General features: G+C 46.5%; 1 protein-coding gene across 3 annotated transcripts in view; it reads right to left on the reverse strand.

Moving 5' to 3' along the window:
- Positions 1-12,816, reverse strand: part of LOC147718917 (uncharacterized) — a 139,431-nt gene that overhangs the window by 107,596 nt on the left and 19,019 nt on the right. The window lies entirely within an intron of this gene.

The raw sequence follows: 12,816 nt of genomic DNA on the forward strand, positions 1-12,816 counted from the left end.
AAATGATGATCTTCCCAGACTACAGTCAGGAGGTGCAGAAACAGAGACGCTCCTTTGACACAGTGAAGGCAAAATTGAGAGACCTACATATTCAGTATATGCTGCTCTTCCCGGCGAAATTAAAAGTCATGTATAAGGAAAAGACTTACTTTTTTACCCACCCAGAGGATGCATGGCAGTGGCTGGAGGAGCGCCCCTCATTCCAGAGACCAGAGGAGGGGAGGCGTGGCGTGGCAACTGACTCGTCTACGGTCGGGGCACAGTGGGAGCAACCAAAGACACAGAGAACGAGGAGAACAAGGGGCAGTAGGAGGGTGAAGATGGCGCCGTATCCCACGCAGAGCTCAAGCAGTCGGCAGGGGCTGGAGTGGTGTGGCTCACTGGTTAGAGGCGGCAGACCCGGAAGCAGAGAACGGCCCGGGACCAGGGTTCAATTCCCGACGCGGCAGGGTTGTGGACCAGGGTCAGCGGACTTGATAATTCTCACCTCGTGCCTACTCTCACCAGGGATCACACTCGGCAACTCTGGGCATTAGCTTGCCTCATCTGTACAACATGATTCATTGTATCATTTTTGATTTTCTTCTTCTTTAGTTGAAATCATTATGTTATTTTGTATTAGCAGTCTGGACTTTCTGTTTAGATAGACCAAAGGTGATAATAATCTGTACCTTGAATATCTAAACAATATCTGTGTATGCACCCTATTTTATAAAAATATTTCTGTTTTGTAAATACTTTTTGCCTTGAAAACAAATAATAATTTTCAGACAAAACAAAATCCTGGTTTTTTAATTTATTTACTGTGTTAGTGTGGTAACATTGTAGATATTGATCTTATATGACTCTTTATTCCAAATTAATAATTGATTTCAGCAACTGATTAACAACAGTTTCAGGATCCTTGATTTTTACAACAAGTCCTAATAACGCTGACTAATAAGCAATTAAACAAAACCCCTTGCTGGCCCCTCCTTTATAACAAGTATTGCCCGAGCCCGCAAGGGTATATTGGGTTGCTCACCTCCATATCTTGTCATCTCTACAACGGCCCCCCACATTCGCCGGGGATGCCTGGTTTCACCTTGGAGATACCCAGTAGGGACCATCTCACAGGGATAGCCAGGACGGGTTCCCTCAGCGGTCTACAGCGCCACGACGCCTCAGGGCAGCAGTGCGCTTTACAAGACCACATACATTACATACATTACATATGCTGTGTGGATAATGTTTTGGGGATAGGCTAGTAGGGTGTTTCTTGGGGAGGGCGACAGATCTTCTCCGCCCGGAAGTCCTATACGTAGCCTGTTGCGCAGATGGGACGGGTGGGGGGGGAGAGGTGGGGAGGGGGGAGTTGGGGGAATGTATTGTTGTTTTCTGTATGGGGACACATGGGGGGACTTGAATGTGAATGTCAGCCTTTTTGCTTGGGATGGGAGTTGGGGGAGGGGGGGGTTGTTACAGCATGTCAGGATAGTCATACATGCCTGAGACCTGGATGGCCCGCTTACACAGTCTTTGAATAACCCACATTGAGATGCAAGGCAGGATGACAGATAGCCCCATAGAAGAGGCTCTGGCTCAGAAGGGGACTAAGATTTTGACATGGATTGTTAATGGCCTCTGCAGTAAAATTAAACGGGGGTTGGTCCACAATTACGTGAACAAGGTGGGACCTGATGTAGTGCTGCTGCAGGAAACACTTACAGGGCACCAAATGCACTTTTCTGGCTAGGGGGCAACATAAAGTTCTCGCACATGCAGGGCTTACCACGGGCTCTAGAGGGGTAGCCATACTAATAAAAAAGAACCTTCCTTTTCTGGTAGCGCAGACCTGAGTAGATCCACAAGAGGACACTGGGGAAGGCGGGAGTACACACTTATCTCGGTCTATGCACCGCCCAAATTGCAGGCAGGTACACTCAGAGCAGTCACTGATATCCTCTTGAACACAGCAGACACCTTACAAGAGCTAGGAGGTGACTTTAATGATGTAATAGACCCAGTAGCAGATAGGACTGGGGAAAGGGCTAGGACCCCGACACCCACCCTACTTTCCAAAACAATGACCACACTGGGACTGGTGGATGTGTGGCGGTGGCTACATCCGGTGGAGAGGACATACTCGTTCTTCTCCGGAGCACACAAGGTATACTCAAGATTAGATTATATCTTTATGGCTAGGCACGCACTCCATGTAAAGGATACGGCAGTGTACCAGGTGAGAGGCATTTCAGACCACTCACCCTTATTGGTAGTAGCGGGGGGGGGAGGGGCGAGAGGCGCACGACCTGGAGACTGACGGCATGGGACCTTCAGAATGCGGACATAATAAAAGGTTTACGGGCCGACGTAAAAGTGTACATTGCTGAAAACGAAGGAACTATCTCGTCCCGGGTTGTGCTTTGGGAAGCACTGAAGGCGGTCTTGCGGGACAGAGCACAGAATAGATTGGCGGGGGAAAAGAGGAAAGTGCAGGAGGAGGTTCAATCACTGAAAGCCCAAATCCGGGCCCTAGAACGGGAACACCAGCTCACTAGAGACGTGTGGGCCTTCAGAAGACCCTCGGATGTGCAGCGTCAATATAGAAGCATGGTGACGGGGGAGGCTAAGGCTCAGGCATTGGCGACGCTGCATCGCTTGTATGACGTGGGGGATAAGTCTGGGAGGTTGTTGGCATGGCTTAGTTGGAAAGAAAGGGATGCGAGGTGGGTGGAGAAGGTGAGAGACGGCCAAGGGAGGGTGGTGCAAACAGATGAACAGATAGCCGGGACCTTTGCGGAGTATTACAGAGTATTTTATGACGCCAGGGATCTAGGGTCACAGGAAGATGCAATGCAGTACATGAACCATATTGAGCTCCCGGTGCTAGCGGAGGAGGACCAACGTGACTTAGACGTAGGCATTACACTGGATGAAATTAAGGGAGCCCTCGCAAAGCTTAGGGCGGGGAAGTCCCCTGGCTCTAATGGATTCCCGGCGGAATTCTTCAAAAAGACTGCGGACCTACTGGCCCGTCATTTCTTGGGGCTCATTGAGGACGCAGAGCAGGAGGGTGAGCCCCCGCCAGACTTCCGTCTAGCCACAATCATTCCGACATATAAGGAAGGTAAGCTGGCAGACGACTGTGCGTCGTATCGCCCCATCTCCCTCTTAAATGTGGAGGTAAAACTCCTAGCGACGATCTTAGCCCTCCGAATGCGGCGAGTGATACCAGGGCTTGTTCACCTTGACCAAACAGGCTTCCTCCCAGATCGGTCAACCAGATTAAATCTTAGGTGGACCCATAATTGGCTAATGGAGGTGAGTGTAAGACAGGATCCGCATTTGTTTTTGTCACTTAACGCCGAAAAGGCATTTGATGCAGTCCACTGGCCTTTCCTGGAAGGGGTACTGGAGCGATTTGGCTTCGGGCCCAAATATAGGAAATGGGTGAAATTGTTGTATACTGATCCCAGGGCAAGAGTTAGAGTCAATGGAGTGATGTCGGAGGATTTCCCAATAAGCCGGGGGACCAGGCAGGGGTGCCTGCTGTCACCTCTGCTCTTCGCTCTCACAATAGAGGTACTGGCATGTGCGGTCCAGCAGAATGGAGACATCAGGGGTTTCGAATAGGGCAGGCGAATACTAAGGAGGAAAAAATATTGTTGTACGACGACAATATCCTTCTATATATCACACACCCGGATACCACGATCGTAGCACTGTTCTCGGAATTGGCCCGCTATGGTGCCCGAGCAGGATATCAGATAAACTGGCACAAGTCGATTCTTTATGATCCCCGGGGACTGGAGATATGGCCAGATCTTCAAGGGAGGCTCCAATTGACGACTGAAGGATTTGTGTACCTTGGGATCTATGTGACGTGAGATACTAATCTTTCCTATGACAGGAACATTAAGCGAGTAATAGACAATTTTACAGAGGATGAGGCACGGTGGAGGATGCTCCCCCTTACGATACTGGGCCGTGCTGCTATGTTTAAGATGATGACGCTCCCGATGTTTCTTTATGCCTTCCAGAATGAATATTTCCCCCTTCCACGCCGGGTGTTTCGATACATTAATGCGGAATTGAGGGCCTTCCTATGGCTGGGGAAGCAGCCCCGAATGGCGCCGACGACCCTACAAAGGCACCAATATAGTGGGGGCACTTCCCTGCCCAACATAGAAGCATACTACTGGGCGGAACATCTGGCACCTATCAATGAGTGGATACACGCCCCTGCGGCACAACCCACTTACGGGCTAGAGAGGCACGGCATGGAGAAACGCACATGCATTCACTACCTGTACGGGGGCACGGGGAAAGGCAGATTGCTTCCGGCCACTAGAGTTACACTGGGGACATGGGAACGGGCGACAAAGGCCATGAGGTGGGACCGGAAACCGACAATGCAAACACCACTTTGGCGGTGTGCTTGGTTGAGGGAACTCAGTAAGTTGAGAGGATTCCACAGTTGAGACGACATTGGTATCTCGTCACTGGGGGATGCCATGAAAAAAGGGGAACTGCAGTCATTTCAATCACTGAGGGTTGAATATGGCTTACACCATACGCAATATTTTAAATATGTACAGATGAGGCACGCCTGGAGGGCGGAGGGGACTTTGACTGGATCGCTCCCGGAGTATGCACCACTGGAGGGTCGCCTTTTACAAGAACAGATCCCGAATAGAGTGGTTTCACTGACCTACAGAACCTTGATGAAGAACATGCCAGATGGGCTGGAAAACCTTAGAAGCACCTGGGAACGGGAGGTAGGGGAGATGGACACGGTGGATTGGGACACAGTCCTGATGCACCCGAGAGAGGTAGCGATTAAGTCTCGTTTACGACTTATTCAATTTATTGTCCTCCATAGGACCTACTTTGATAGAGTACGCCTACATAAGATGGGGAGGGCTGGTGAACCATGCTGCTTACGTTGTGGTTGAGACAGGGGGGACTTCTATCACACCATTTGGGCATGCCCGGCAATTCAGACCTACTCGGGAGAGGTCCTAAGAGAGCTAGGAGAGGTGCTGGAGATCACTTTGCAGTTAGACCCTAAGCTAGTATTGTTGGGGATGACAAATGATGTAGAATTGACTCGCCCACTGCTGATCTTCCTAGTGTTGGCCTTGGTGGTAGCCAAGAGAGACGTGGCGAAGAGATGGGGGTACCCATCCTGCCGCAGTTGGTAGAATGGCAGAGGGGTATGGATATATACATGGCAGCCGAAATGGTCACGTATAAGGCATGAGGATGACCTAAAAAGTTTGGCACAGTGTGGGGCAAATGGCGCAGTTATCATGGTCTGGATGGGGGACTCTGATCTGGTGAAAGTGAGCTGATTTTCAGCCTCACACGGGGGGAGTGCGGTAGAGACTTTAATGTTGTATCAGAACGGGATTGGGAGGGAGGTTTGATTGCACTGGTGGAAATGGAGGACTGTGAATTGTTTTTAGCAATGGAAGTGGGAGGGCGGGGGGAGGAAGGGTGGGGCATGATGATTATTAATGACATGCTTGTTATGTGTTTGCATAATAAAAACGTTTAAAAAAAAAAATCATTCGAGCGCATGGTGTATTTCAGTGGAGAGGTCTATGCTCCTTTTTAGGTCGAGGGACCTATAAGCTGCGAAGCAGCTTCCGGTCCGGAGATCTTATGTTGTATAGTAGGGCTATAGAACCCGCATCCCTGCCAGCCATTGGAGGAGAGAGCCGTCCCTCCAAAGAAGTTCCGTCTTTTTCGGATTTGGGGGCTTAAGTTTTGCTGTTGTTTAGACAGTGACGTTGTCCGTCACTCAGGACAGCAAAACACGCCCCCAAATCCGAAAATTCCAGAGCTTTGCAGGCAGCCATTTCGGCCTGACCGCGTCGGCCGTTGCATCCATCTGCTTGCTTCCATGAGCCTCCTTCTCACGAGCCTCCTTCTAATCGTTATTCATCTTTCTCCCAATGATATTTAGTGGTAGCCCTCCGCCTCCGCTCCTATCTTGCAACTAAACTACAGCTAAAGCTCCATTTGTCCGCTCCTGTTAACACACTTCGGGAAAGACAGTAACTGCTTTTGGTCGGGAGGGGGTCGCCATTTTCAACTGCGAGGGAGACAAAGCGCCGACTAGTGAGTGGAGCGGGACCTAGGCGAGCTGACATCCCCAGGCAGAGCGAAGAGGCAGAGGCTTTCTTTCTGCTCGTGTTGGTGACCCCCTCCTGTCTTCCCCCTCCCCTTGGCGCCGTTTTCTCTACCTCCCCCTTGCTCTCCTCACGCAGTGCCATTTATTTATCTATTTATTTATTTATGCCATGTTATATAGCGCAAACTTTACCCGAAGGTGTCAGAGCGCTTCACAATAGGGACAGGGCTGAAACATGAGACCAATCAAGTGAGCAAAGTCCAAAACAAACGTTACATTAAAGAAGCAAAATTACAATTGTGAGCCAACAAACTACAAGAGGCAGCAAGGGTGCATTACAAAATGACAATCGAAAGACCCGACCACCGCATAGTGTGCTGGAGTGCGTCCACGTCCTGCCTAGCTGCCGCACGCACCGCGTGGACCCCGTGCCCACCCCACACGCACGGGCTTCCACTCCGCACCCCGAGCATCCCCACACCCCTAACCCAGGACTCAGTTGGCACCTCCGTGCCAAGTGGTGCTCTCCCCCGACAGCCTCCGACAGCACCTCACATCCCCTGCCATCTTCCGAGCCTAGCTTTCCCCGCAACAGTTCTTTTAGGCCGCCAATGATGCCCTGTACCCCCCAAGACCACCACCAGTCCCCATCCACCAGACCGGCAACCTTCCATCAATGCATCGTGTATGTGTGTTTTGTCCTAAGCCAATTTAAACTGCTGGCCCTGCATAACGAAAGTCATTTTGAAATATGGAGCCACAAATAGCGTATTTAGAAAAACCATGGTGTTAACCCCAGTGGAGCGAAAACTTTAATTGGCTCGGTGCACCATATGCGGACTTTCTATTCTATTTGCGATACCAGCCATCCCAAGCCTCGCTTTCCCTACAGCATTTCTTTTAGGCTGCCAAAGATGCCCCGTGCCCCCCCACGACCACAAACCCGTCCCCGTCCATCAGACCGGCAATCTCCTCCCGCTACCCGCCGTAGCTCCCTGCCTCCCCCACATCCCCCCCCCCACCTCAAATTGGTGCCCGCCTCACTCGGTCACTCTTTAGGAAACATGTGTCGAGCTCCCTTGCGAGCCCCCCTCCCCCCCACCCCGCCTCCAGCCAAAGCCAGCGTTGAAGCACCATTGTGCAGCTCCGCGATGACCCGAGCGCTTAACCCCCTACCACCGTCCTGGGCAAGCAATCCAAGGATACCAGCGCCCCCCTCCCATCTTTGAAGCCCCTTTCTGCCATGCAACGACTGTCCTGATGTAGTCCATGCAGACCTACAAGAGCTGTATAGAGGGACAGTGTTTCCGGATAGGATTCAAGGAGTGCCTGAAAGTTTTAGTGCCGCTTTGTTAAGCTGTCATGTGGAGGCCGGACTTGTATTTATTTTGTGTCTGTAGACATCACGGGATTGAGCTCTGATCTCATTTGTCTAATTATGAGATGTATACTGTTGTGAGTGCGCCAGACTGAAATGCACTGCTATCATGAATTATCGACTGCTAAATGGTCGAAAGAAGAATTCGGACAGCAATGGATTTTAACCACTTTTTAAAAGGCATGGCTTTGGTGGAGCTCTAAAAATAGATTTCAGTGAAATACAATAGGATGTTTCTGATTCTTACTGTCTGATTCTAGTGAGCCGATGGTAATGCAGTGTAGATCAGTTACCTAACACATTTTGAGTTTGTGAATATATAAGTGAAGAACTACTGCTTATCTTGTATTTCTTGTTTATCGCAGAAACAACCCAGATGCAGTGCTTCAGACATGCATGAAAGCCTGCTGCTTCCTGCTGCTAGTGCTTTTTAGGCAGAGGGGGTGTTAATGCAGAGGTCAGTCAGTTAATGAACTGGGAATAGTCACCGGCTCCCAAACCTGTTGGGGCTGAGGAAATGGAAAGTTATGGGCAGGCAGGGCGATTATAAGATCAAATGATTAATTAATTAAACTCAACAACTTTCGCAGTAGGTTCTGCAAGCAATAATTGACACGAAGTGTGCGTAATCTGGGATGCTCTATCAGTAACCTACACCAGAATCATCCTAAACGGAAACAATTTGAGAGTTTAGTGTGATATTCAACGTCGACATTTTATAGACACGATGCTGAAAGTTGTTGCCCTGTAGCCCAGTGCTTGCAAAAGTGAACAGGCAAAGCCTGCCTGCAGGAGTACAGATGGATAACAGCCCTTCTGCATACAGGTAAACTTGACATTGTACCAGTAAATCTCCTAAAGTTGTGATAGCATGAAGCAGATAGAACAGATTTGCGACAAGAAAGGAAAATAAGCCAATGGGTCTCGCGGCTCGCCTCTTTGACTTTGCCAATGGGAATCTCTTTCCTTTGCCAATTTTTTCTGCTGATGCCATCAAGACAGAGCCTCTGTTCCCTGCTTGTCATCCCGGTTTTTCTGTTCCTATGCGTGCGTGGCTCTGTCTGTCTGTGTGTGCGAGGCTCTGTTAAGATTCAGAGTGCAGAGTGCAGAGTGCAGAGTGTGAGTGCAGAGTGTGAGTGCAGAGTGCAGATTCAGAGTGCAATGCCATTTATTTAACGATTAAGCTATTGGCAATGTAAATGACCATGCTATTTATTTATGATTTTAAAAAAAAAGTCACGAGCAATGCCAATAGCTCTACCTTTAATAATGCTGAGACCATTGCATTGTAAATGCTTGTTACATTTTTGTTATTGGTACTGCAAACTGAAACATAGAAATCTTTACAAACTAATTGATTAACCAAAGCATTTACACATAACACAGGTAATATAGGCACCTTTAAGATATGATAGGCACCAAACACAATGGGCAGGATTGAATGGTGGCATGGGAGGGCGGTGGGAATGTTCAAGTAATAAACAAAACTGTTTGCTTTCAACTAGAAACAGGCTGCATTTCATCAAACATTATGTTAATTGATCTAGCCACTGAATGTCTTCTCCATGATGCTAATGCAAGCCTAAGAGAAAGAAAAAACGACTGCATCTTAAAACCAACTGCTTAAAGACAGTAAGGAATATATGAACTGGGAGGGAAAAGACACAGTGATCTGTTTTCTTAAATGTGATTGAAATGTCACCTTAACACCCAAACTGTAGAACCCTACACCTGTTTATTAATTGATTCCTCCCCTGCTTTTCTGGCTCGGTTCAATGCTTTTACTGCCTATAGCCAGAAAATGCATGAATTTACAGACTATTTAATCATTCTATTTTGTCAGAATTGGTGTCCCAAAGGATCATTTCAAGATGTCCCTTTGTGTGTATGTTAAGTCTTTCAACTAATATTTGTTGATAAAAAGTGGCACACCATACTGTATCCAAGGGTATTTTACATATGCTATGGTCTCCATGTGCACACACTGCAAGGATTTGATGCCTTTATTTTGTGGCCAGTTTATGAAGATTTGGAGAACACTGAATGTCTGTCAGGTTACACCTAGGCACATGATGTTTGTTGTCATCGCATAAAGTTTCACGTGAGCACATGAGGCTACAATGCGGTACACTAGGAAATATTTGTTTCACTGCTCTTTGAAGCTCTGACGAATTTGACTGTCACTTCAAGCAGAAGTCTTCAGGCTGTCTACCCTGTGCATGTGTGTTGATTCTTTCCTTCACCAGCCATCTCTTGCTCTGGTCCTACTCTGCTCTGACCTGATCCAATCTCTTTCTCAACTAACACTGCAGACTGTTCTTCTCCCCAAGCTTCCATAATATCATAATAGTTAAGGGGCTGAACAGATATTGGCCTTTCAGATAAATGCCAATAACACACTCAGGACTTTGCCTAAAAGGTCCTATTCTTATGTCAGTACACTGATGTGCGAAAGTGAGCATTTTCGGTGCTGAGAATCAAAAACATTTCAGTGTGAATAATTTGAAAATGGAAACTTAACTTCAATGGATTTAAATAGTATCCCTGGAAATGTATCAAGATCTGAGCATTTAACGCATGTTAAATGTAAACATTTAGGAAAAAATCACCTTCATACAGCCATTCTTCACCAACATTTGCAAGCGCAATAGACTCGATACAGTTGCTGAGATGAATTTCTGGACAATCTTCACCTAAACCGGATCCAAAACTAGGATCACCAAAAGTGTGGCATCCCCTCTGAACAGCAGATAATGTGGAGTGTATTCTCTGGAAATATTTCTTGTAAATTGTACACAAGGGCTATCTAAGTAAAAATATATAAAATCCATCTATGCTTTTGCTCGGGTTTCAGGTTCAAGCATGCAGAGTAACATTTTGCTGAAACATTCAACTTGTGCATACCACTGAGGATGGTATGGAGATGATCAGGTTTTCTTTGTCCTCAGTAGTTTCAGCATCCATTTGAATAGTTTGGTTTCAAAATCAGCTCCTTGTTTTGAGTGAATTATTGCTTGCCATCTACTTTTCCCACAAGACTATTGCTACTTTGGAAGCTTTCTGATCTTTTGTTAGAAAGGTTTGAGCATGGACAAAAGTAAGTAAGTAAGTATTACTTTTGTTTGATTTCGTTAAAAATCATAAAAGCATGGGAAAAACACATATTACATAATAATTAACTAAAGTTAAAATCTATGAAAATGTAGACAAGTAAAAACCATTATCCTTTCGTAAGATTTGGTCGCAACAACAGTTAAAACGATAACATTGTAAGAAGTTCATTGCAGTTCGATATGAAAAGAGCGATATTTGATGTCTGTGCAGAAAGGGAGTGACCAGTCAGTCATATACCTTTGCCGTGTGGACGATTGTCTTTTTTGTCCAGTTCTTTGGTTGCTATTTTCCAAAAGGTGACGGCTCGACATGACAGCTGAATTGACAGTCCACCAAGGCATTGTATCACTTTAGCTCTGCACGATCTCAATTGGTGCTTCCTAAAAATCTCCCGAAGAACATTTTTCGAGGTTCCAATAGCACGGGGCAGATGCATAAAAGGTGTAATAATGACTCTTCTCCTTGTTCACACAGGCAACATTCTTTAGTAGGCCATGTGGACTTCCATTTCGGGATTAAATCCTTTGTGGGGAACGAACCCAACTGCAACAGCGTCAAATAGTGCTTTTTGTGATGCGAGAAGTGTTCGGACAAGTACGGTTGGGGTTTCAGAAACTGATATGATTGAATCATTGCCCATGAATGGTTTTTCTTAGCAAAGGCAGCTTTATCAATTAGTAGCGAAGTTCGCTTTATTGCGCTGTTTACCATATTTTTGAACCCGGAATATGATGTTGTTGTATGCCATGCCTCTTCAAGATGTAAATCAGCGAGTGATTCTTTTAGGACTGCAACAATGGAGTTTTTTTGCCTCGCCTGATTTTCGATTTCTTCCCAACAGCAGTGGGCTAAAGTGTCATCTTCCGCTTGCCTCATCCGCCAGTAATATTTTACCATCGCCCCTTGTCTGGCAGGTTTCTGATTTTTCAGCCCGTATTCCAGTCGAACTTGTGCCTGAGAAATGTGCCGAGGAATTAAAAACAGGCGCTTGAAAAAACTCGATTGGGCTAGGTTTAAGGCAGCTGCATCTTTGGTATTCATGATTTCCGACCCATATGATATTGAGGGTAAAAATGTTGCTGCGATTATCTTAAGCAACTGGCCTGTTGGACAACCTTTTAGTTTCTTCTGTAAAATTTTGAAAGCACACAGGAGTTGTTTTGCTTTAGTATTCCCTTGGTCGAAGTGTTGCTTATATTTAAGTGTGTGGTCAAGTTGGAACCCTAGGTATTTGTATGAGTCCACCTGGGATATTGTTTTTTCCTCCAGTTTCCAGGTGAATTTCCCCTTTGACCCTATTTTGTGATGACTACTAAAGCATAATACCTTGGTTTTCTTAAGGTTTATTATTAATTAAGCCGAAGTGATATAAGATCCTAGTTGTGTCATTGAACGCTGCAGGCCTATTGGTGTTTGTGCTAGGAGCACAATATCATCTGCGTATTGAAGGCTCCTGATCGGTGTTTTGCCTAATTTTGGTGGGTCAATTTGCACTTGTTGGAGGTACTTCTCAAGATCGGCTGTGTAGATGTTGAATAAGCAGGGGGCCAACACACACCCCTGTTTTAGACCATTTGATGTTGGGATCTTGTTTGTTATGGTGTGGCCATCTGCACCCACATGTTTGAGTAAAGATTGATTATTGCCTCCAAAAGTTTGGGTGGTGCCCCCCAGGTTTGCATTTTGGCCCACAGCTTCTTTCTGGGAACCTTGTTGAACGCTGCTTTAAGGTCGATAAAGCATGCGTACAAGGTTCGAGATTTTGCGTAGGCTTGATTGGCTAGTAGTGTCACAGCTGAAATATTGGTAAGGGTGCCCATTCCAGCCCGGAATCCAGTTTGGGTGTTCGGTATCAGGTTTATGCATTTGACCCAATCCTCTAGATCTGCCAAAAGATTTGCAGCATATATCTTGGCCTCCACATCGATCAGTGCAATCAATCTATAGTTCGCAGGGTCTGCGCGTGTACCCATGGACAAAAGGATCACTGATAAGTAAGATGTTCTGCATTCCTTCCTTCCCTTTTGTTTTTAACTTCTCTGCTTTCTAAATTTGTATCCAGGTTCTATGTGCTTTATAAAAGAAATCTAACTGCGTTCATGTACAGGTATGTATCTCAACGTTACTTGTCTCATGGATATCATTTTTTTCTCATAAGTTTTATTAGCACAGTCAGTACTGGAGGTTATACTTAGTAAAACGT

This window comes from Lissotriton vulgaris, chromosome 4_1 (assembly GCF_964263255.1).
Source record: "Lissotriton vulgaris chromosome 4_1, aLisVul1.2, whole genome shotgun sequence".
NCBI classification, from domain to species: Eukaryota; Metazoa; Chordata; class Amphibia; order Caudata; family Salamandridae; genus Lissotriton; species Lissotriton vulgaris.